At 36.4% G+C, this 26,441-nt stretch overlaps 1 long non-coding RNA gene across 1 annotated transcript; it reads right to left on the bottom strand.

Moving 5' to 3' along the window:
• Positions 1–7,633: 7,633 nt before the first annotated feature.
• LOC123644636 lies at positions 7,634–11,512 on the bottom strand. The gene is made up of 3 exons (XR_006737198.1): positions 11,341–11,512; positions 10,685–10,726; positions 7,634–7,959 (listed from the first exon to the last, which is right to left on the bottom strand). It is a non-coding gene; the product is annotated as an uncharacterized LOC123644636 (long non-coding RNA).
• Positions 11,513–26,441: the final 14,929 nt, after the last annotated feature.

The raw sequence follows: 26,441 nt of genomic DNA, 5'->3' as shown, positions 1-26,441 counted from the left end.
ACCTTGACTTTAATCCCCTCCCAGTGTGTAAGTTGCTTGTAAACAAGAGAATACTGAAAGGGTTATAGGATATCACTTGACTGATTATGTTACTTACATAAGATTGTGATTTCTGTCTTGCTAGCCAACCTTCTCCCTTAATGGCATTGATAGATCATTCTGCCAAATGGGAGAAGTCCACATAGCAAGGATCTGAATGCACCCTCTGGTCAATGGCCAGTAATGCACTGAGGCCCTTGGTCCAATAGCCTGCCCTATAGTTTTCAATATTACATGTATAGGTAATCAATCCAAGCCCCCTTTCAAATAACATTACATTGTTTCACAAATAGTGTGAGTACTTCATAACAAGAAAGTAATCCTAATTCCTCCCGCTCATACCTTTTATCATTACTAATTCATGTCATTTAAATTTAAGCATATACATATATAAGCATACATAATCAAATAAATTTTCTATTATTTTCAACAAGCTTTTATCTTTTAGATCAAGTAACAATAGGAATAGAGTTTTATTCTCAAGAGCAATTACTAAAAAAGGTTAAAATAAAGGATATATAACAGATATGCTAAGAAAGGAGAGAGATGGAATCATAAAATATTCAATTAAATTCAAAAAAGGCAGGAAAAAAGTGGGATACAAAGTAGGAGCAAAAAACAAGGACAGCAAATAGGAAACAGTAACAAATACAGTGGATAGTAATCCAATTATATCAATAATCACTGTGAATGTCAACAGTCTACATGCACCAAATAAAAGAAAGACATTCAGAGTAGATCAAAAAACAAGACCCAGCTATGTGTTGTCTAGAAGACACAACTTTAAATATGAGACATATAAATCAAAGTAAAAGGATGGAACAAAATATACTTTACATATTTGAGAAGAGAAAAATCAATAATCTAAATATCTACCTTAGGAAACTGGAAAAGAAGAGCAAATTCAAAACAAAGTAAGCAGAAGAAAAGATATAAGATTGTAAAAGAGTAGAAACAAAGTAAAAAACAAACCAACTAGATTTTTTTTCAAATGAATATTGATGGCTTAACAGTTTTCAGAACATACAAGTGTCCAAAATTAAGAAGCAAAACACAAGATTCCAAACAATCCTTGCTCAAGGCATGCAGATGTGACTCTCTCCTGAAATGAGAAGATAGCAATCTGCAGAAATGACCAACCAAAGACATACTAAAGTAGATACTTTCATTTGTTTACTCAGTTGGAAAATACTTTAAATACAAATAGTTCACCAATAAGAAATTTAGGTAAGCAACTATGGCTACATATATAATGAAAAAGAGCATATGTGACAGAAGTGAAAGAAAATACGTCTGAGACACAGGAAAAAATCATGAAGTTTGTACGAGAATATCAAAGAATACCTAAGAGGGCGCGCAGACCCAGATGTGTGAAACTGCATGTCTGCAAAGAAACGTCCCATGAGGATTCACCCACTGCCACCCAGGGCTCTCTGCCTCTGCCCCCACCTTGCCCATCTCCTACAATCCTCCCTGCATTGCCGCGCAGGTTAGAGCTACAGTTAGTTCTCTCTGCGCATCCGCAGACCACCCCCCCCGCCATCCAGAGCTTCCTGTTAGGTTGCTCGCCCACTCCCATGTGTGGACACAAGGTGGCGCAGGGAGAATGACCCTCTGAATTTCAGATCTGTGGATCCATCTATACCTGCAAAATGTCTGAGGAGACAGGAATTTGCACCCAGAGTGGGGTGGGGGTGCTGAGCAACGAGGTAATGTAGGAGAACAAGAGCATACAAGTCTCTGAGCCTCCCTCCCAGGATCCTAGCTAGGTCCTCTCTGCCTCTCTCTACTCTCACTCCTCTCCAGATCACACACCACCTGATAATGCGGAGACCTCCCTGCCAGAGGGCCAGGACCGTCCTCACTCATTCCTACTGTCTTCCTAAAGGCAGACCTTTTGGGCTGGGGTACTATTATTTGAAGGAACAAGACCCAGACATTCAAATCCCTCCACACCACATGCATTCCTCTGTGAGCTGCCCCTGCTCACTTCCTGACCTGCCCTCTCTCACCTGCCCAGTCCCACCATGGTCTACCCTTCCCGCTCCTACTATACCCATACATTACTGATTCCAAGGTCCTAGAAATCCACTGCCCTCATCTCATGTCCTGGCTTGTGCCATGGACACAAGTTTTCCTCTTCTCTTTCCCTCATTTGCTGGACTCACTGCAACTCTGGAGATTGGAAAAGGATACGGCAGTGCATCTCAGTTAAAAAACTGAGGCTGGGGAAAGAGACACCTGATTGGATTAGAGGTACTTCGTATTCACACACAGTTGGGAATAAAGCATCTTCCCATCAGCCAGACTGGTAAACTTCATGATTCACTGGGCATTGAAAGTAAGACATACATGGTTTTGTATCAACAGAAGAGAAAAATTGGTCCTAGATTAAATACAGTATATAAGAGGAAGATCTGAAAGAATGAAACTGTTCCCAAATAATGTCTCCAAACAATCCTCAAGTATATTTGTTGGAGTACAAAAATGTACAATACCCATCAAGATAAAATTTACAATCTTTCATCCAATTAATACTTACAAGGAATGCAAAGAAACACAAAAATATGACTCATAAAGAGGATATAACTTAGTCATTTTAAGTGGACCCAGAAGTGACCAAGATGTTACAGTCCACATTAAAACAGTTACTATGACAGTTTTCCATACATTGAAACAGTTTTTATTGCTACACTATATACATTTAAAAGCTAAGTAGAGATGTGGTCGATATAAAATAGACCCAAATAAAACTTCTACGGAGGAAAACTACAATATGAATGAGGATTAAAATGTACAGTGAATGGGATTAACTGCAGATTGTATTTTTCAGAAGAAAAGATTAATAAATTTGAGGATATAGTAATAGATATCATCCAAAATAAATGAGAGAAGCATTAAAAAAATGGAAAAAGTCCCAATGAGCTGTGGGACAGCTTCAAGCCACCTAATACATGTGTAACTGGAATTCAAATTTGATAAAAAGGTAAACCTATGGATTCAAAAGCTCAGTAAATTGCAAGCACAACAAGCAGGAATATATCTATTAAAAAACACATCATAACCAAGTTGCTCCAAATCAGTGATATAGAAAGTAGCTAGACAAAGAAATTTGGTACAGAGAAATAAAAATCAGGATGACAGCAGATTTCTCACTGGAAACAACACAAGAAAGTTGACAGCATAGTCATATTGGTAAAATAATTAAAGGAAAGAAAAATCCATCTAGTATTCTACACAAATCAAAAATATTTTCTAAAAGCAAAGGAAACAAAAAGACGGTTTCATATGTATATATAAGCTGAAATAATTTATTATTGGTAGATTCTCACTAAAAAGAATGCTACCTTTCAGGAAGAAAGAAAGCAATATCAGACAGAAATTTGAGTCTACACAAAGGAATAAAGAACACAGAGATATGTAACTGCATAAGCATATGCATAAGATATTATTCTCATTCAAATATCTTTAGTGTACAATTTATTATTTAGACAAAAATAAATATAATGTAGTATGGGGTTACCAGTAAAAGGAAAATGAAAAGGAAAATATATGAAGATTTTACAAAGGTCAGAAAGGGAAATATGAAATTACACTATTTTAAGGGTTTCATATATTACATGAAGTGGTAGACTATCACTTGAAGGTAGACTTAGAAGTTAAATTTGCACACAAGAAACTCTATATCAACAAAGAGAAAAATAAAAGTTATAGATAATAATACAATAAAGACAAAATTGAATAATTAAGCATACCATATTATTCCAAAATAAGGTAGATAAAGAAGAAAAAGGGATCAAATGATCATTTTAAATGTAAAGAGTTTAAAGACAAAACTCAAAGACAGATTGTCAGACTGTACATAAAAGAAAGAGCCAACTCTATGTTGCCTGTGGAAATGTATTTTAAATACAAAGGAATAGATAGGGTAAAGACAAGAGGATAGACAAATATATGCCATTATAATAAATATCAAAAGAAAGTTTTTAAAGGCTGTATTAATATAAACTAGATTTTATACCAAAATCATACTAAGGATAAAGAAGTTTATTTCATAATAATTTATGTCAGTTTATCAAGAAGACAGAGCAATCCTCACCCTTTACCACCAAATAACAGATCTTCAATTGTGGGAAGGAAAAACTGATAGAACCTCAAGGAGAAGTGAACACATTTGAAATTATAGTTGGAAATTGCACTACCACTCTCTCAATGTTTAGTAGATCAAGTAGAGAAAAAAAATTAGTAAGGATGCAAAACATTTTAACAACACTATTAACTAACTTAATCTAATTGGCATTTATAGACCTATATGCTCCACCCAACAGCAGAAGAATACACTCTCAAGTGCACACAGAACATTTACTAAGATTAACTATAACCTGGGACAAAAAACAAGTCTAAATAAATACAGAAATACTCACAGCATACAATTATTGACATTTATTCTGGATAAAATCTGTAAGCAAAGTAGGAATAGTCCAAATACCCAGTGATTCCTCAATCTGATAAAAACCATGTACCAAAAACCTACAGCTAATATCATACTTAATGGTAAGAGATTGATGCTTTTTCTCTAATTTTGGAACAAGGCAAAGATGTCCATTCTTACTACTTCTTCAACATAGTACTAGATGGCCTAGCTAGTGCAGTATCGCAATCAGGCAAACAAACAAACAAACAAACAAACAAACAAAAAACGTGATTCACCTGGGAAAAAAGAAATAAAAATACTTTTGCAGATGATATGCTATCTATTTAGACAATCTCAAAAAATCTATCAAATAACTGCTATAAGTAATAATTGAATTTAGATGGGTTATAGGTATAAAATTAATACCGAGTGTGTGCATGTGTGTGTGTGTGCATGTGTGTGTGTGTGTTATGTGTGGTGAACAGAACAATTAGAAACTCAAAAACACTATACTGTCAAAAGCAACCCCCAAAATACACTTAGGCACAAATTGCACTAAATATGTACAAAATGTTTATGCTGGAAATTACAAAATATTCTGTGGTCCAGGAGATGGAGGGAACAAAGACCACTGGAAGGAGTCAGATAGGAAAGATGGCAAAAAGAATCCAGATTCCAGATCTGCACCTGAGCCAAAGAAACCTGAGGAAAATCCAGCATCCAAGTTCAGTTCTGCAAGCAAGTATGCAGCTCTCTCTGTTGATGGTGAAGATGAAAACAAGGGAGATTACACTGAATATACCTCAACATCCTGTGCTTTCGCCTAGTCTCTCCTCCACCTGGGAACATTCGAGAGCAAATCAAACCTCTATCCAGACAAGACAAAATAAAACATACAATCTCCTGGAATCCTTTCTTAACTTAAAAGAAAAAAGAAATGAAATTCTTTTACATGCTGCTGCAGCCTTTGAAGTACTGAAGTAACTGAAGAGTCACTAGTGCAGCCAGAGAAAAAAAGACTGCAGCTTTTTTAATGGAAAAGTTGTGGTGTGTTTTTTATGACACCATGCAGTTTGCCTGTGTGATTAGTACCCGGGGTGCTCCACTTAGCAGAAATGTAATGATAGTGATAGGGTGTCTGGAATCTGGTTGGGCAGCAGAGCAGGTATTAGGAAGAGTGTGAGATTTCCACCTTTTAATTCTTCTTATCCTATTGTGGCATATATGAATTCTCAAACATTATCTGAATACATTTTCCATCTTTGGAAAGGCAGACTTAGGCTCTCAAATTGTTTTAGTCTCAAGGAGGCTGCTAGCCCCTCCTAATTCTGAGTTATTGGGGCCAACGTAGGGGGGATTCCTTCATTTTTAACCCCCCGGTGGGTAGTTGGGAGTGAGTTATAGCCCACTAAAGAATATGACTGCATGGAACCAAGATAAATGGGAAAATCATGGTTTGAAAAGAAGCTTTTGGGAGGTTATGAATCATTTTGCACCAGCTTACAGAGGGAATTAGTGTGAACTCCAATAAACACATGAATGGTTATTTCCTGGAGCAGGAAGCACTTAGGGGTCTTGGGAATTCCCAGTCTTTTATATGTCCTGGTTTTGCCCTTTCTAAACACTGTCCTTTTTGAAAGTTCAAATATATCCACATTCTGTCGAAACCTTGAAGCTTTAAAAAATTAGGTTCTTGTCATTGTCTTAAGTCACATACCTATTATCTAGGGCATTTTATAACTTAGCCACTGGGAGGCTTGAAAGGAAAAATCTATGCTTTTCTCAAGCAAATTGGTTCCTTGATGTATTTTGACTCTCTTTCCCTCCATCCATGCCTGCTCCTGCTGCTTTGACCCCTTCTACAGATCAGAATACTCTAGAATTGATGGTCTTGGTGGGAAATAAAGGTGGATAAATAGGGACAGTTAAATTGGGAGCATTTCTTACAACCGCGACTGGGTTTTGTCTCCACCCCCCAAGTTTCCTTCTCTCCACTGAAATCCCACACCAGTGCTTGGATTCATAATGTGGCTGAGAATGTAAGAGTGCGTGTGTGTGTGTGTGTGTGTGTGTGTGTGTTTTGTTTTGTTTAGCTTCCCTTGAGAGAGTAAATGGTAATGGAGAGCACTGTTTAACAATGTCCTGGTTTCTCTTGCAAAACAGTAGCTAAACCTGCCTGCTTCTATGTGCAACTTTGTAGGGGTCAGCTCCATAGATGGTATCCTTCCCCATCATGGGCAATATGATATTAGTACCTGCAGAAAAATGACATCTTGGTCTTCAGTTTGCAAGCCCTTTTCCCATCAGTCCTAGGTTAGAATGTGTCCAGCCATGCAGATGTGTGGGTTTATTTGTGCTGCAGCAGTGGGCATAAGGAATAATTCACCAAGTGGACAAAAGGTACACCAAGTGAATTAACTTTACATAATTGGCATGAATTGGCTAGTAGCTGGGAAGTGGGCTTTTAAAGAGAGATACCCAAGGTTGAAAGGTGTTTTTTTGTTTTTGTTTTTTGTTTTTTTAGAAACCATTGATTGTAGGTAATAAAAAGTTAGGGTTTGTCCTCTTCATGTCTACTGTCCTTCCAAATAGTTGTACCCAAAAAAGCTGGTGTACCAATCTGTAGACTTAATACCTGGGAGAAGTCTTGAGATATAAAATCCCATCCTTTGGGTTGTGGGTTTTTTGTTTTCTTCAAATAAATCTGATCTTTAAAGTTCAAAAAAAAAACTTTTATGCAAAATATGTAGGAGAAAATTTGTTGACCTAAGGTTGGGAAAAGAGATCTTAGATATGACAGCAAAAGCACAATTTATGAAAGCAAAAAAAAAAAAATCAATAAATTGATTTCTTCAAAATTAAGAAATTTTTTCCTGTGAAAGATAATGTTAAGAGAACAAAAAGTCAAGGTGCAGAATGGATGGACATATTTGAAAATCATATGCCTGACAAAGGGCTCATATCCATAAAATATGAGGAAATATTCAAGGCAAATAGTAACAAAATAATCTATTTAAAAATGGCAAGGTTTTGAATAGACATTTTACCAAAAAGAATATATGGATGAGCATATCATTAGCTATTAGGGAAATTCAAATTAAAACCACCATGAGACAGCATGATATCTACTAAAATCATTAAAATAATTTAAAAATTGAAAATATCAAGTGGTGTTGGGAATATACAACGGCACCATTATTCTGGAAAATAGTTTGGCAGTTTATTATAAAGTTAAAAATACACTTACCATATAACCTAGCAATTGCACACTTGGCCATTTATCCTAGAGATATGAGAACTTATGTTGACATAATAACCTGTACACAAACATTCACAGTAACTTTACTTGCAATAGCTAAAACCAGGAAATAACCCAAATGTCCTTTAACAGATAAAAGAATAAACAATGATGTATCCATATAACACAATACTACTGTATAGCAATTAGCAGAAGCACGCTATTGATACATGCAGCAACTTGGATGGATTTCACAGCATCAGACGGACTGGAAAACAAAGCAAATCGCCAAAGATTATCTTCCATGTGATTTAATTTATATAATATTCTTGAAATTATAAACCTATAGTCATGGAGAACAAATCAATGAAGATCAAGAGTAAGGCTGGAGGAGGGTATTGCTAATACTATGTAAAAATATATGTATGTTATATATAAATAATGCATATAAAATTGGGGAAAGCTGAAGAAGCTGTGTTTAGTTAATAGCATTGCACCAATATCAATTTTTTAGTTTGTTAATTATACGATAATTATATAAGGTGTTCTCTTTGGAGGCTGGCTAAAGGGTACATGCAGTCTTTGTTTTCATTACATCTCAGGTGTGTCATGTCAAAAATACAACTTAAAATTCTATTATGCTAATCAGGTTCTCAGCAAGATCTTACATGTTTTTTGGCTGCTTACTTCCTTAGTACTTACATTCTCTCAAGGGCACAAAACAAATAATTTGAGCAGGATAAAGTTTTCTCACTTTAAGATCTCGGTTGGCATCATGGCCATTAATATCAAATTTTGCATCTTTGACAAAACTGAGGCTTCCTCTGTTACTCTTGAGATGTTTGCATCCCAGTGAACATGATATTGAGATTTAACTAATTTTGTAGGCTTCCACTCTTTATCTATGGACACATTTAAGAATAGTCCCAAGTCTGGAATGTGATTGTACACCCATGGATAGGACCAGACTTAGAGATCAAGGTAATACTTCAGTGTAGCACTCCAGAAATGTATGGTTGCAAGAAGGGAGATGATGCCTCCTTCTACGGAGGCATAGAAGGAATTTGTCGAATGCATCATGATATCACTGTTGTTCAATGCTTGAAAATGAGTTTGACCATATGACTTTGTTTGGATTAATGTCATAGTCCTGTCTTAAAGTGTGACTTTAAGAAATGTACTCTTAGTCTTAATATTGCATCTATAAAATAGTGTTTTTTGAGTGCTTATGTTTTCTATTTTTATCTTTAAGAGGTATAAATTCATTTGAGTAATTATTAAGATAATGGCTAATTATCATTCAATTCTATGTAACAAAAACTGTTCCTAGTGGTTTCCATGAATCATGTCATGCCACAGCTAATAATTGTTACAGCTCTGATTGAATTTAAGGTGATTCTTTCCATAAGAAAATGCTAAGCCCATGCTAAACCCACAGCTGAACTGCCAGCTGTGTACGTTGAGCAAGCGTGTATTTCACAGCTAGACAAGTGATACACATAAATGCCATCTGTGGAGACATGCAATGGTAATTCCCATTTCACTTATCAGCTCAACCTCCAGAATCAGAGGTTTTGAAGGCCTACATATTAAGGATTATATTAAAGAAAATCAGAAGAATATTGAAAATCTGAGGACATTCCTGGACTTTCTTAACAGTCTAAGTTTCTATACCATGATTTGAATATTGATGCAATAAAAATAAATTCTCATTTCATTTTAAGAAAGTAAATTAGGAATTTTCTTTAATACCAGAATTCTTAAAACATGGTCTTTCAGGTTTCAGGTTGGACTACACCTGGACAGTACTTATGCAAAACCCCACATCAAAGCCCCCCAGAATGTCTCAACTGAATGGTTCTCCTTAAACAGAATGATTATCCTTTGCTTTCTCTCTACTCACTCTTCTGGATCATTGCCTGTGTTGAGTCCACCAGTAAGGTCACTTACAAACAAACTTTATCAAAGGAATGTAAATAAAAGGTTTAGGTAAAAGCGATAAACAGTATTTAAATAGCTGCTAAGTCAAAATGATGGAATTATGTAATTTAATTTGTAAATAAGATGATGTATACGTATATATGTATATGTGTATATATATAATGGACTATAGATAATTTGGTAAACATATTTGGCACATACTCATAACAAATTACCATATGAACATTAGAGCTATGTCAGTAATTTCTGAATATTTAACACATCCACAGTATAAGACCGTGGGACAAAAGAACAGTGAAAGGATGCTTATACTTACACAGTGGTGAAGAGAATGGTGGTGGACTACAGCTAACCAAGGGAATAGTGTTGTGACTACATCACTTAATGCCTCTGTAACCTTTCAATAGTTACCTTACATACTCCCATTTTTAGTCTCCCCACCTATGAAGTGGATATAATAATATATACTTTGTATTTTTTCTGAGTAATAATGTAACCAATTAAAGGAACACTAATAACAATGCATGGCAATGCTATGACAAGATAGATCTAGACAAAATTAACATAATTATCACTATATGGTCTATATACTACATACAGGAAAACAAACACCATATGTATTTTACAACTATAGATCTACAAAGGCAGACATCAAAGTATAGATGTTGAAGGTGGTTGCAATTGCAGAATACAGAAAGTAGATGATGGTCGGTCTTCCACTATGGAAATTTTCTCTAGGTATAATTTTATTTTTTTTATCAACAAAATAACTGCTTCCTTCAAAACTTAGAAAGTTAACACAGCAAACTAATTATGGGCATATAGTACTGAATATTCTATAAACAAAAATTCTAAGGCTGTAGAAAGAGGGTCAATAATCATTCCTAAATGTCAAATCAGGAATTTTATGTTGAGATTTGCCCCTGCTTCTGCTTTGCTCTTGACTTTATTTATGTCCTTCTATAATAATTTTAGCATACAGAAGATCAAGGAGGTAAATTCTACATAATTTATAACACAAAGGGAAAATAAAAACAAAAACAAAAACAGACCTAGACTTGCTTATCTTGTGTGAGGTGCCAGTGAAGAGATTTCTGCAACAGACAGAGAAGTCTGAGTTAGGACAGGGTGGGTAAATCAGAAACAAAATTCTGAGAGAAGTTGCATACAAAAATGGTTCAAAAATGAAGTCCAGCAGTTTTGATCTGAAGTTAACAAACTTAATAAAGTTGTTTTAAATGAAATTAAAATTAAAGATTGGAGTAAATCACAGAGTTTTAAATGGAAGCAACATTGTACTGGTAACAGTCACAGGACTTTAAAGATAATGTGTAAAATTATGGAAGGGATTTTGTCCCTGGAGATTTTGGGGTAGGCCAAAAAGTCTGAAAACACAAAAATAATCAGTACCCAAATTTAAAATCAAAATTAATGTTGACTTCCTGTAGTACAAAAAAAAAAATCTAAATTTAAACATTTAAAAAAAATCTAGCCAATGGAATTAAAAATGAAAAAATATATATAGTAAAATGCAATCCTATAAACTTTATAGGTTTTCATGTAAAGTACAAAACCTATGAATAGTATAAACACACTTTTATGTTTTCCAGAAAAAGCCTATTCCTCTATATGCGGGGGGAAAAAAAAAATCAAAGTTTGGGGGCCGAAATCCCCTCAAGGAATCAGCCCACAGGGAACTGAGCGCTACCTTTCATCTCCGTCCTGCGGGGCAAACTACAGATGAGTAATTCCTATCCCGCGCTTTAAGATTAAACAGATCCTGCTGAGGCTCCGGAGATGGGGGCCGGCAGGGGCTAAACGCTTACACCTGGTCCTCCCGCGCCAACGCTGTGCAAAAGCTCAAAATACCAGCCCGTCCGGGCCGCCATTCTCCGCGTATGTGCACGTGACCTTCCCACAGCGCACTGCGAGTGAGCCGGCCGGTCGGACCGGAGCGCTGGTCCGCGACCCTTCGTTGCTATGCGCTCTGATGGCGGCCGGCGCTCCAGGCGCGAACTTGGCAGGAGACCAGGGGCTCGCTTAGTGTTCACTCTAAGTTACTAAGATGAGTCAAAAGTAAAAGTTTCCAAAAGTTTCTGTCACCCACGATCGATTTCTATACCCTTGCTATTTTTCGGCATAGTATAAAGTAAGTGTAAAATAACTTTTTGTTGTTGTTAAACCAGTACTTCAAGAACAAAGCGTTTCATGACGAATTGTCTAGAAAATCATACAGTTTATAGATTCCATAGCTGCATTCTTACAGGTTGATCGTGAATTCTGAATTTTAAATATTAAGAGCATAGCTTACCCAGGAACACGTTTCCATAAGACGAATATTTAGACAAATGTACCAGTCTTAAAAATCACAAGAATAAAAAATACTCTAAAATGGTAAAAATGGCACTGTGCACACCTCTCAGGGGATTCCTGTTCCAATTTTTCACTGAATATATTTTATGTACAGCAGAACTTGGCTTGATAAAAATCCACAATTAAGAGTGGATGTGTAATTTAAAGATTTTAGGATTTACAGTCATACAATCATAAAGTAACCTTAGGTTCTCCACCTTTTACCATACATGTAAATAAATTTAGGGTGTAATAAGATATTGCAAATCTTAAATGAAAACTAAGTAGTAATATTTCCCTAATATATGTACTCACATGAAATAGGAAATATTTACATTTATAAAATTAAGTGTATTACATAATAGGGGAATATTACAAATAATAAATAGTCAAATATTCAAAATGTATTTGGTATGCATGTAGAGAAGTACTTAGTGTAATACTCAGAATATATAATGACCTAAAATTAATTAAAACAAAGGAAATCTAATTATAAAAATGTGTTAAGTCATATGAACAGGCAATTTCCCAAAGAGAGAATAAATAAAATCAATAAACATTAGGTATCCCTAAAATCTAAAATAAGCCAATTGGAAAAGCTGTTTTACCCTGATTGATGAAAATATGAATTGCTTATATTCAGGCTTGACAATTGCATATTCAGTTTTGTACTTACACATGTTAAGGTAGGATATGTATTGCTATAGCCTCGTGTAACCCATCAGTTTTATTATTGATGAAGTGTGAATTTACGAGCATTTTCTGCAACAGTGAAAAATAAAAAATAGAGTAAATATTTATAATAGGCCATAAACAAATTAAAGAGGGTACATATTTTGGAATACAAAATGCTAAAAAAGATATATATCTGTATATCTAATTATATGGAAAGAGAACTATGACATACTACACATAAAAATAAATTTAGAAAATAAAATATGGATATCACATATGTAGCTAGTTCTATCAATTAAGTAATATTCATATTAAATATATAGAACTATATACATACATAGGTATATATAGATTTGGTTGAATACAATTGTAAACTTTATGAAAATTCTAATATTTATATTTAAAATTTATATCTACTTCCAAATCTCTATCTCTGTTCAGATGTATATGTAGATTCATTTGAATACATTTGTAAATGTCCTGAAAAATGTGAAGGTATATACATGTTTTAAAAGTAATATGTAATTAATTAGGAAAACGGATATGATGTACAGTTCTTTTAATTTCTAATCTGTAAACTTCTGTATATTTTGAATATTGGCAGTAAACTTCTATAATATTAAATCTGTAATTTAAAAGGCATTTTAATCTGCTTTTCATTAAAGTCTATCACCAGTGGTTCCTTGGACTCTTCTTTCCAGGATTCTGATCTCTTGTCTTCACAATCATCACCAACATCTTCAGCAGCTGCTGGGAACCTGGGTTCTCTCTCAGTAATTTAATTTTAGTTTGTTCCCATACTTCTATTTCTGGATGACAGATGGCACTGTATTATGGATTTCTGATATTTTAATAAATTTCTAACACTGACACCTCACAAATTGAGATGATTTTAACTAAGAAAATGGAGTTGTTCTCAGAGCTCACATATTTCCTTCAAGGAAAGGATGTTAACGTAAATTTTCACAGGAAGAGTTTAAGGGCCTACAAGGGTCTAAGGGCAGTTCCTCTTATTATCCAATATTTTTTCTAGACTCAGGATCTCTCCTACCCTCCAAAGTCCCAGGAACATTAATTTAGTAAACAGCGAGCCTAGAGAAAAAAGTTTTTTTTTTCTTTTCTTTTTGGTACACCTTGGTAGTAATATACAGAAAATGGACAGAAGAAATAGTAGAAGGGGTACTGGAAAATTGCAGGTAATAATAACACAAAATAAAAACATAAATTTAAAATGAAATATTTTAATAAAGTCAATAACTTATCAAAAAATTTTAGAGCCCAAGCAAATTTCCTAAGCCTAGCATAGTTTAAGCTATTAGCAAAATTTTCCATAAGCCACTTAATTTTAGGATATTTCCAAGGGCATATGGGTTTCAGAAGCCCCTTCCTCATGGTTTAACAAATGCATTTGTCACTTTCAGATGATCAAGAAATGCTCATGAAAAAGAGATAATAGAAAAATAGTATAGGCCAGGCGTGGTGGCTCACGCCTGTAATCCTAGCACTCTGGGAGGCCGAGGCGGGTGGATCGCTCGAGGTCAGGTGTTCGAGACCAGCCTGAGCAAGAGCGAGACCCTGTCTCTACTGAAAAATAGAAAGAAATTAGCTGGACAACTAAAAATATATAGAAAAAATTAGCCAGGCATGGTGGCACATGCCTGTAGTCCTAGCTACTTGGGAGGCTGAGGCAGGAGGATCACTTGAGCCCAGGAGTTTGAGGTTGCTGTGATACCATGGCAGTCTAGCCTGGGCAACAGAGTGAGACTCTGTCTCAAAAAGAAAAAAGAAAAGAAAAGAAAGAAAAGAAAAGAAAAGAAAAGAAAAGAAAAGAAAAGAAAAGAAAAGAAAAGAAAAGAAAAGAAAAGAAAAGAAAAGAAAAGAAAAATAGTATAAAACTGAATGTAACCCATGTTTATATTTCTAATATATATGTATATATAATACATGAAGAATCATATATTATACATAAGATATTTCAATTCAGATAAGAACTGAATAATTCATTTTTGAGGGAAAATAATGTTTCAGAAAGGAAGGGCTTGAAAAAACATGGGAACATGTCAAAGTGTACAGAAGTCAGCTTGAAGAAGTCAGATTTGTGCGTCAAAATAAGTAAGTGTTAGGTTACATCCCAAAACATAAAATAAATGTCCACGAGGCCATACTTATATACATAAATGAATTAATAAATCAATAAATGTGTAGAATGGGAAATATCCTATGCAAAAGAATTCCATATCATTTACATAGATACTCCTTCCTGAAGGAGACAGAGCATATCTCCTCACTAAAATGTGGGCTGCTCATAGTGATTTCCTTCTTAAGAATATAGTATGGAAATGAGGGAAAAGGAGTACTTTAACAGTGGAGAATCCTGAGAATCATTATCTCAGCCAGGTGTTAAAAGTTAACATCAATGATGATAAATCACGTTGATAGTACATACCATGGATAGAATGTTATAAAAAATGGCACTTTACCTTGGTGAATCTTCTCGCCAAAATCCATAGCTCCAGGGTAATAATGAGAAAACATCAAATATATCCCAATTGAGGGATATTTTACAAAGTAGTTGACCAGTAGTCCTCAAAAGTGTCAAAGTTATGAAAAACAAGGAGAATCTGAAAAAAAAAAAACTGTCACAGTGTAGAGGAGCCTAAGGAGACATGACAAGTAATTGTAATGTGGTATTCTGAGTGGGATCCTAGAACAGATAAAGTATATTAGGGGAACACCAGGGAAATTTGAATAAAGTATGGATTTTAGTAAATAACAACATGCCAATATTGGTTCATCCACTGTAATAAATGTACCCTATCTATGTAAAATGTTACTAATGGGGAAACTGGGTGTCAAACTTTTTGAACTATCTTCAGTAGGAACTCTGAAGCAACATAGGAACTCTTTGTACTATCATCACAACTTTTCTGTAAATTTAGAACTGTTTTATGAAAAGTTTAATTTTAAAAAAATGGATAAAAGATAATGGATATTAACCCAATGAGTAAAATGAGAATCATGAGTCTAAACCAATATAAATGGATGAATGAATGAATGGAGGATGGTAAAGGGAAAACAGCAGAATGCTAATTAATAACTGAAGAATGGTTGAGGCAGGAGTTAGAAAGTTACCAATTTGTGCTAAAACAGTGAGTTGAAAGTATTATTATCTCCCTACAAATTTCTTTTATTAATTACAAAGGGATAATGTTAATCATGGAGAAACTTAAGGTTTCCTCTTATCTAGCAGTCCCTGTTGGGGACCTGGCAGTAGAGCTCCACCACACACCCCTGGAAAAAATTATCTTCCATGAAACTGGTCCCTGATGCCAAGATGTTTGGGGACTGCTGCTGGTCTTAACCAAGTGATCAAAATTAACATCACAAATGTTGGTACAAATCAACATCATGTGCTCCTTGAAAAGATTCTCTGAGAAGGACACAACATGCCTTCAATACCATTCTTGCTAAAAATGCATAACATAAATCTAATCAAGGAGCAACATCAGAAAAATACAAATTGAAAGATAATTATAAAATAAGTAACTTGTACACCTCAAATGCATAAAAGTCAAGAATCACAAACATCAAGGAATTATTCCAGGTGAAAGTTGTCTAAAGAAACATGAAAACTAAATGGAACATGTGATCCTGGATCCTAAAATAATATCCATAAAGGACTTAATTGAGACAATTGAAAAAACTTGTGAATTAAATAATAGTATTTAATCAATCCCAACTTTTATTAATCAATCACAACTGAAATGTGGTTATGTAAGAGAATGTCAGCATTACTGGAAATTATCTCTAAAATATTTAGGATAAAAATAACATGCTTCATCTTACTTATTTTAAAATGGTGTGGAAAAAAGGGGAGCAGGGTAAGTGTGCATATGCACGCAGATCTGTCTGTATCTTTCCATGTCTCTATATAGAGGCAATGATAATGATAAATTCAATGGAGGAAAATGTAAACATTTTAAACAAAATGTAAATGATGAGACTGGGTAAAGAAAGTCTATGAGACTCCTTGCCACATTTTTAAAGTTTAAAATCATTATGGTAAAAAAGTTACAAAAAATAATTTTGAGATGATTTACTATTTCATCAATCTAGAAAAAAACAAGTTTATCATAACATTTATAAATCTGAGTTTAAATTAACATTAAAAACCATCTAAAATAGTGAGGAAAGCCATATGGCAATAAATATTTGCAACATGTGTAAATATTAATGTTTATTTTCTAGAATATATATAAAGGACTTCTACAAAAGAGTAAGAATAATACCTAACTCACCCAATAAAGGAAAATGACCAGTTTATATCCAATAGGCAAGTCACAGAAGATAAGATACAAGTTTCTAAGAAACACATGAAAATTTGCATAATCTCATGCAGGAATTAGGAAAATAAAAATATACCATATTTTACCCATTGAAACAACAATTTCAAAAACGTTAATTTATATTGTATGGTCAAAGGAATGGAAAACAGGTGCTCTGTATTAGCAGTAAGAGTGTCAATGTATCAATTTTCAACATTGCTCATAATGGCTGTGATAACTACTCATCAAGCAAACAACCATCTGGAATTCTAGAATCAAATATTTATTGGAAGTAGATGATTACTTTTCCATATTTCTATTTGTTTTATATATGCATTTTAAAGGTTCTATTTAATAAAATCATAAACACTTGAAGGGAATGTTCCAGAAAAGTTGGAAATAATGACAACATGAATGATAAAGTAAGTTACCACAGTCATTAACTAGTATGGCTGAATAATTCCAGTTATGTCTGATGAAATATTTGCAAAATGAATGACTACTCCAAATAGAATGTTTTGGAGTGTTCGGAGAACATAATAAATTCCTGATTTCCAACTGAAAGAAAAAAAATGAACAAGTTTTATTTTTATTTATAATTTTCTCTTTGCTTTCAGTACCTCAATCATTAACAAAAATTTAAGAATGCTTTGAAGGATCATCATATTATTCATGGTTTTCCCACTCTAAACATAGATATCTATCTCAGGTGCTTGATGTTGGAGCTTTCAGCTGGACCCATCCATCTACCAACTGCATCACCAGGATTGTGGCCAGGACAGGAATAGAGCCTGGCATGTCTTTTAAAGCCATAGAAATATATTGGAGATTATCATGTGCCTTCTGACTGCCATGAATCAGGAATAGATGCTGTGATTATTTTTCATGTGGTTAGACATATTTGGAGTGATTTTGAGTTGGAATGAAAAAATAAAATTCCTGTCCTACACAGAAACGTCTATGCATAATGTGCAACAATGGGTCATTCTACAGACACTATTTACCTTGGAGTCTTCATTCTGCTCTGGGTGGGTTTTTCCCTCATCTCCATTAAAACAAATCTTTCAAACATCATTATGAACTTTGATGCTGTTAAATCTGGTGGACACTTCCCAGTACTCACTCATCTTATTTGAACACTTGTCTGCATTCAAGTATTTCTGAGACTCCACCTTCTTTAAATAGCATCCTCTCTGTTTCTGAACCTCCATTCTCCTTGTTATTCATTGAACTCTCTGAGTAGTCTCAGTCTTGTTTATTGGTTTCCCTTTCCTCTTCACAATTCTAAGACACTGGAATCTTTAGCCATGTTGATAGCCTTTACATAAATCCAACTCCATGTGTGCAAAAATGGCTGCAATAACTCCACTCCCTGTATCCAATCCATTGGGTGGTTCCCTCCCACACTGACTCTAGTCCTGGTGATATTCATTGGTTTGGCCAATGAGACAGTAGCAAATGTGACACAACCATAGATGCAGAAAAAAGTACTTGCGCATTAGGGCTTGCCCTCTCTTGCTGCTTTTGAACTCTGTGACTATATGAAGGAGACTTAGTGTGCTCAGTGATAAGACACATACTGCTAAATCATCCTTGTTGTCACCTAAGCTGCCACCAAGCCAAACTTCACATATGTGAGACCATCCTAGACCATCTAGGCCCAGATAATCTGAATCAAATCAGAAGAACCATGCAGCTAACCTACAAGATCATTATAAATAGTAAAGGTTGTTGTTTAATCCAATAATTTGGGGGGATAATTTGATATATAGTACAGCTATCTGTTACATACATGGGTACCTAGAAGTGGGATTCTACTCTAACAAAAATATAAAAATACGGCACTGGCTTTGAAATGCAGCAGCAGGCATAAACTGAAAACACAGTGAGGAAACTGTCAGTAATAACTGGGAAAAAATGAGCAAATCTGTGGGTGGAGGCTGGAAAATGAAAAATTGCTAAAACAATCAGTGATGATAAATTGATGTATCTACCTATGATTTTTTGGACTCTGACAAGATAATTTCCGGGTAGAATGTTTAAAAGTGTCAATTGGTTTCTTTTAGTTACTTATGATAAGGTACAACAAAAGAAACAGATAAGCAAAGAAATAATTGCTCAATACATTAGCAAAATTTTAAGGAAACCCAGAAGAACCAGACTGTGCTGGGTTGGAAAATAAAACTACTTCTCAAGCATAATCTGAAGCAAGCACAAATAATTGAAATAATGAACTAGTATTGTTTTAAGCCACAAAGTTTTGGCATGGAGAGATCTAGTTTATACTTCATGAATTTAAATACAATAGGTGTGTAAATAAATCCCTTTTTTTTTAAATCTTTAGCCCACATTTCTTATGAGCTTCACACACACATATAGCTACTTTGAAATCCACTTCAGTTTTCACAGGTTTCTTCCATACATCAAATGTCAGAAATTGAACTGTTTGTTTTCTTCTTGAAAGTTACTCCTACTCCACTGTTGTCCATCTTAGTAAATGGCAATGCACTGCCCTTACAATAAGTGACTTAGGTCAAACACCTAGGTTATTTTTGTATTTCTTGAAAATTCACTCCTTCCACCCACTCTCCTCTGTCAAATTCCATCTACCTTGCAAACTATAACTCAAATCTATGTGCTTTTCCTCACAAATGTAATTCAAGCAGCTATCTTCTCTTGCCTGGACTACTGTAAAAACCTACCAAATGATGTAGCAGGAAAACACTTTTGAATACTAATTTACTTTATTCCTCCTCTTTTTTTTCCTGTTAATTTTCTCCATTTAAGGAGATAGTCACATCTCTGCTCATTAATTATTGGGGGCTTCAGTAAGGGTAAATGTTCTAATGCCCTTTGAGTCCTCCCAGCTTCTCTTTCCAAAAGCCTATACCCTAGATAGGGAAGAAGATTTTATAATAAAGCAAAATACCCCAGGGAAGAAAGTTAAGTAACTTCAGCCACCAAACCAGAAAGAGAGAGAGAGAGTTTCCTGGACTAAGGGCAGAAATACAGATTAAAAAACACCATAGGCTCTGGAAAGCAGAATGGACCTGGGCTCACCACCTTGTCTGTTCAACAGGGATAGGGCAACATCTTACAGACAGAAAGGCTCTGTGGGGAGTGGAAGTGAGAACTTCAGGGCAGAGTGCTGCCAGATCTAAGGACCATTGGACCAGGATGATGTCTTCACCATAACGACCCTGTGTTGACATGTGCCTTAATAGGCACACACAAGGCTGTCTCCAAATCATGCTAACATGATGTCACATGCACATATGATCAACAGAAACAAAACAGAAATATTTCCCATGCTTGAGAGGACACTTCTGAGCCCATAGGAACTCTGTATTTCTTATTTATACAGGCTGGTTAGTGCTGGTGTGTATAAACACAGGTCTGGGCATGAGAGTGCCCTGGACAACAACGTAAGCATCTGTTACACACTCTGGGGAAGAAGCATTTAAGAGAGCTCACATTCTCCCCTACTTGCAACAGTAGGACACAAAAGATTTGAGATCAATTTGAGAAATCTGTCTGCATTTCTAAGTCACTGCTTTTCCCTACATTTAGTGGGTATGGAGTCATTACACCCTTTACAACCCCTCAATCCTTGTCATATTATTTATTTAACCACAGTCTCCCTTGAATTCAGTCTCGCTTGAATACATACACTCACCAAAAACCCTGTACCCCACAGTGATGTCTGAACATGTATCTGGTACAAAAATTGAGGGAAAATGTGTGGTGACATATTTAAGCTAGTCTCTAAGCTAAATGACCAGGAAAAAAAAAATGGGTTATTTTCCATTAGTATCTCAGAGAGAAGAATGGACTATCGTGAGAGGCCTTCAAATAATCAGCTTTCCTTAAAAGCTCCCTGAGAATCCTCACCTATGACAATCCATGAGAGGCACAGGCACAGAGAGGGTGCCATATTGCACCAATAACACACAGGCTTCAGGAAGATCCAAATCATTTCAGGGGCTGGCAGTTTGTCCCTCTCTTGCCACCATTCCCTCCCCGTAATAGCAGGATTTCAAGCCAACAGGGAGGGGAAACTACCCATAGATCCTGGAAACTAATCTGCCTCAGATAACATTGAAAAATTCCTAATTTTCCTTGGACTGTTTGTACCAGAAGCTCTCGGTAAGCTGCTTTAGTGTCTAGCTCAGAGTATGCATCAAAATTCCTCAGAGGGCTTGGTAAACGTCAGTGGGCCGGTTCCCAGAGTTTCTGATTGCTAGCAGGGGAGAATGTGCATTTCTAACAAGTTCTACCAGCCATGGTCATTGGGGATAGAGCCCCCCGTAATCAGCAGGCTGAGAGGGCAGCGCAGCACTCAGAGCCTGAGGTGCGACTTCTTTAGGACGGCTCACCTCGAGCCTGTCAATCTGCCCAAATTGCCTTCATGCAGCTGCTCTCTTTCCAAAATTAGGGTCTGTTATTTGACTCTAACTCTACTTTGGTAACCCGCACAACATATTTTGAAGTCCTAACAAACATCCCGGTTAGATGTTGTCAGAAAACGGAAAGGGGCAATGCCTATGTACTTTGGCTGCCGCCTGTCGGCGCAATAACAAATCAGTAAAAGAATACTTGTGGACTGTGAGCTCCAGCCGAGGGAGGAGCTAAGGGAGAGAGGATGGCAGGCCAACAGCCTCTCCTTAAACCCCCCTCCCAGCCCTCGAGCTTTCTGGAAGGTGCCAAACTGGCGCAGCCGCAAAGCAGACTCTGCAATGCTGTAATAAGAGTGCGCAGGCGCCAGGAAGCCCCCTCCCAGAGCGAAGCTAGCCCCCGCAGTGTGTCAAGAGTGCGCATGCTCCAAAATACCCCTTTCCCTGGTGAAGTAGACCCCTGCAGTGCAGTAGAAAGAGTGCGCATGCGCCAGGAGGCCCCCCTCCCTCTGGGCTATGAGCTGGTTTCCACCCATCTCCTCCCACCTCCTATTCCAGGTGATTGACACTAGATGTGGCCTCCGGGATGAAGGCCTGAAAAATGGTGGCCCTGGGAGACCGGCTTCCGCAAGGAAGTGTAGCTTAAAGTGTAGCTTATGTCGCTAGGACATAACCTAGGCACCTGTCCCTGTCCCTAAAGGACAGAGCTTAGAACAGGGAGTTGTGCTAACAGTGGGCCAAGATCAGATGAGCTCAGATTTCTGACATCAAGGCTTTGTTACACTGTGATCCTCTCGTCACTCTGAATTCTTCAAAGCTCTTCACGCCTTGCAGCCTCCTGATGTCATTTTAGGGCCCTGCAACTGACTTCTTTGCCTTGTCTGTTTTTTAAGTCATGGGTTGTGGGTGTTATCAGTTCTTAAACTTTACACACCTACAACGAGACGCTGAGCTGCTTCTGAATTTTAATATCTCACAGGTAGGTACAAGAAATCAGGACCAGAGCAGAGGGCCTCGTTAACCTATGGTCCTTTTGAGGGGAAAAGACACAATTCAGAACCAGAGATTTGGAGCAAGAAAGGAGATGCAGAGAACACGTGTGTCCCTGCTGGCACCTCCCCCCTAGTCTGCTCTTTGGTCCCCACCCTGATGTTCCCCATATCTTCCCAGGCTAAGGATCACATTTCCCCAATAGGCTCACATTTAAACATTCTGATTCCAAACGAGCCATGTTATAAATTACACCTTTAGCATCCTTCCTCAGAGCCCCAGCTACACAAGACTTCTCTGGGTTGCAGATATCGGGGATAACACAGAAAAGCTCTTATTTCCCAAATGAGTTGAATAATTCGTTAGGTACAGTGTTTTTCTTACTCAGACATTACAAAGAGCTTCCACAGATTGCCTCTTCACACTCTATCTGGGACTCATAACCATACAGTTTCATCAGACTGAGTAGCAGGTCGACAGAATATGACACATAGCTGAAACCTGGTCAGAGCCCCATCATCTCTCCTTTCAGCGTCTGTAGTTGCCCCTGAAAATGCCTCCCTGCTTCCCCCCTTGTCGTTTTCCCCCACCTCAGATCATCGATGCAGCTGAATGAGTCAGACCACGTCCAACCCTCTCTGTTCAAACTCCTGCAACGGCTGCTTATTGAGCTCAAAGTGGAAGCCGCAATGCTCAGCATGCCCTACACACTGTGAATAACCCTCTGACTTTAGCTGCACTCCAGCCACGCTGGCCCCCTTGCTACTCCCCTGACATATGAGCTCACTAGTAGGGCTTTTGTCCTCTGCTTAGGACATCCCCCACTCAGCTCCTGTTGATTAACTCTTTCACCTCCATCAAATCTTTCTTCAAATTCACTTGTATTGAGTCTTGTTCCACCCACTCTATTTACTTTTGATACCTGTGGCACCAAACATTCTCTATTTACCTTATCTTTATGCACTTTGTATTTGTTGGTGTTGTTGTTCACTGTACTCATTACCTTCTCACCTACTATGTAACTTATAGACATAATATGTAAACATATGGTAATATAAATTCTGATCATAAACTCCTTGAGCGCAGGTAGCTTTATTTTGCACAGTAATTATCCCAAGTTTGTAGGAGAGTACTTCATGTACATTGAGTGTTCAATAAATATTTATTAAATAAATAAATGAATAGTTAGGTCTCAAGTTTAAGAAATTCAAGATGAAATGGCAGTTTAGGAACCATGAGTTGAATGAGAGAAATTCACATCAAAAGGGAAAAATAGCAGAAAAAAATTCTTAGGCTCAGAGAGAACCTTCCCAAACTCTCTTTCGGGTTGTGTGCAAAGAGGACAATGTTATCACAATGAAGACTTTGTAAGGAATCAAGAAATGTGTACACACACCAGAAAGATAACTCCCGAATAGGAAGGTACACTTTTGCTGCTACTTTCTCTTTCCTGCCTCAGTAAACCATCCCACAAGAGCATCACCAAGCTTGCTTCCCTGGAGCAAAATGTGTACACATTTGAGTATGAAATTTTTATTTTTGTTTTCCCTGGAAAGCCTAAATTTCAAAATTGGTGACCTCAGTTTGAATAGTTCAGTCTCTATGTGTCTGAAGCACATAGCCTGTCCTCAGAAGTCCACTGCTGTCCCGCAGCCAGGGAGGGCTTCGAGGGATTAGCTGCCTAGAATGGGCAACCAGACTGGCAAGAGTTGTAGTTCCCTTTTTGAGATCAGGGCAAGGCTACCCAGGAGCCTTGGTTCTGTTCATGTGACCTCAGAGAAGCCTCTTCTGGGAGAGAGATTTTCTAATAGCTCACAAAATGTAAACTATGCCTACTTGTAACTAACCATTTCATTTTTTCATAAATAGATTTATTAATAAAGAGAGAGAGAACAAGAATGTCCACTGCAGCATTGTTTGGAATAGTGAAGAGATTAGAAATGATCTAATTATAATAAATAGATGGCTAACAACAAAATAAGTTATATATGATACTGGCTTTCATAGAGCTGATAAAAGAATGAAAGATCTATAATGGTGATAGAGAACAACAATGTGATATTTTACAAAGTGAGAACAATTCCTAATTTCAAAAAAAAATTAAAAACAACTTAAATATTTCTGTAGGGGTTTTTGGTTATATTTTTAGAGGCATCAAACCCTTTGTAGATGCTGGTCGATTTGAAACAAGGATCACATCTTTTAGGAGAAATGAAGAAGGACCTTAATTAATAACTTTATACACTCCTAGATTAATGTTTGTAGCAACTACTTTTTTTGGTCATTTTTTAATTCCTGCTCCACCCACCTCCATCACCACCCCTCTTCACCTATGCTGAGTTTGTTCTGTCTTCCCCCGCCACCATCCCGCGCCCCCACGCCCCGATTCAGCACCACTTTCCCCAGCAGCTCCCAGAGAGTTTGGAAAGCAGTTTGCTTCTCGCCCGGCGGGACTCCCAGTTCTGAATGCTAGATGGCGCTGTAACCTGATTGGAAAAGACTGTCCCAATAAAGGTAACTCAAACGGGAATGAAAAACATTTTAAAACTGCCCTTTTGAATGTGTTTGGGATTAAGTCCTCTCCTTCAAGGAAGGTACATTGGTGCCCTTGTTCACAGGCAGACGTTGGAGGATTCAGTTGACAGAGAGAGTAGGGGACACCCTTGGGGCTGACCACTCACCATTTCCCCAGACACAGGATCCCACCCAGTAATCAAACACTTGGGGAAATAATCTCGATATACAGTAGACATGATATAAAAAATTTTTCTCAGGGACCTGTCAGGTTGGAATCTATAGATATAAGCCAAAAAGGGCAGCCTAGGAGAGGTTTGCTAAATGAATGATAAACAATGACTACATTTTTGCATTGGAAAAAAAAAAAACTAGACTTTAAGTGACAAGAATGATCAATTAGAAAACTATTCCCTCAAATTTTAATTAATCTGAATTTAGCTGCTTTTAATCTAGGGGAAAAATCTGCCATCATTTTTTTTTTTTTTTTTTTTTTTGTGGGTTGGGGAGACTGAGTACTGGTACCTGCAAAGACCCTGATTTAGAACTTTTCTACTGACTACTTCTGGAAAAACTGTAAATGTGAATGATGAGTTAAGAGAAAAATAATTTAGATTTGTGTTTCATCTAAATGTACATTGGAATTTATTCAAACTAATTGGAACATTATAAATACAATAAGGTTGAAGCATTCAAAATATTGTGATGCAACATTTGGCTAGCATATATTTGGGAAAAAATGTAGCCAAATCTCTATCTTAAGTCATTTATAAAAATAAATCCTAGTGGTCTAAAATCAGCAATAGGTAATGTAAAAAACAAACAAACTAACTAACAACATCAACAACAACAACAACAACAAAATGTGAAAAGACAAGCCACAGGCTTGCTGGAGACATCTGCAACATCTATAACTAGCTTATATAAGGGGCCTCTACAAATCAGTAAGAGAAAAGGCTAATAAAGCAATGAGAAACTGAACAAATTATATGAAAAATGATAGCAACACGAAATAGATTTTAACACGTTTACCAGCAATTTGTATTTCCATGTTCCTAGTCTAAAACAATGTACCCAAGAACACATTGCTGCCCAGTGGCCACAAGTGGACATTTGCCAGAGGGTCTAGATCACAAGGAAGCTGAAATTCTGGACGCAAATAATGTTAATAGACAACAGCAAATCATTTTATTTTGCAAATATTAATTATTTTGTGTGATGTGAAAAAGTTTTATGTTTTAAAAAATGTCTTTGCAAAACCACTGTAGGGAAATTAAGGACAAATAAATTAAAAACATTTTGTTACCTTTATCTGCAGGGAGTTGGAGGCATTCACAAGTTATAAATATTGGAACACTTGTGAAGCGAATATTTTGAAACAATTAAAATGTTACAGAATATTCAGAACACATAGGAAGAATACATACAGAAAAACATGAGAAATACAATCCTTATGTTACAAAGATGGAGATGCATTTTTTTTCTAATACAGAATAGTTTTATGTTCACTCTCCCCAAATAACTCTTGACTAAATAGTTAATGAGTGAATTTGAGGGTC

Source organism: Lemur catta, chromosome 9 (assembly GCF_020740605.2).
Source record: "Lemur catta isolate mLemCat1 chromosome 9, mLemCat1.pri, whole genome shotgun sequence".
Taxonomy (NCBI): domain Eukaryota; kingdom Metazoa; phylum Chordata; class Mammalia; order Primates; family Lemuridae; genus Lemur; species Lemur catta.
The sequence above is the reverse complement of the archived record's forward strand: the minus strand, read 5'-3'. Positions and strand labels throughout refer to the sequence as shown.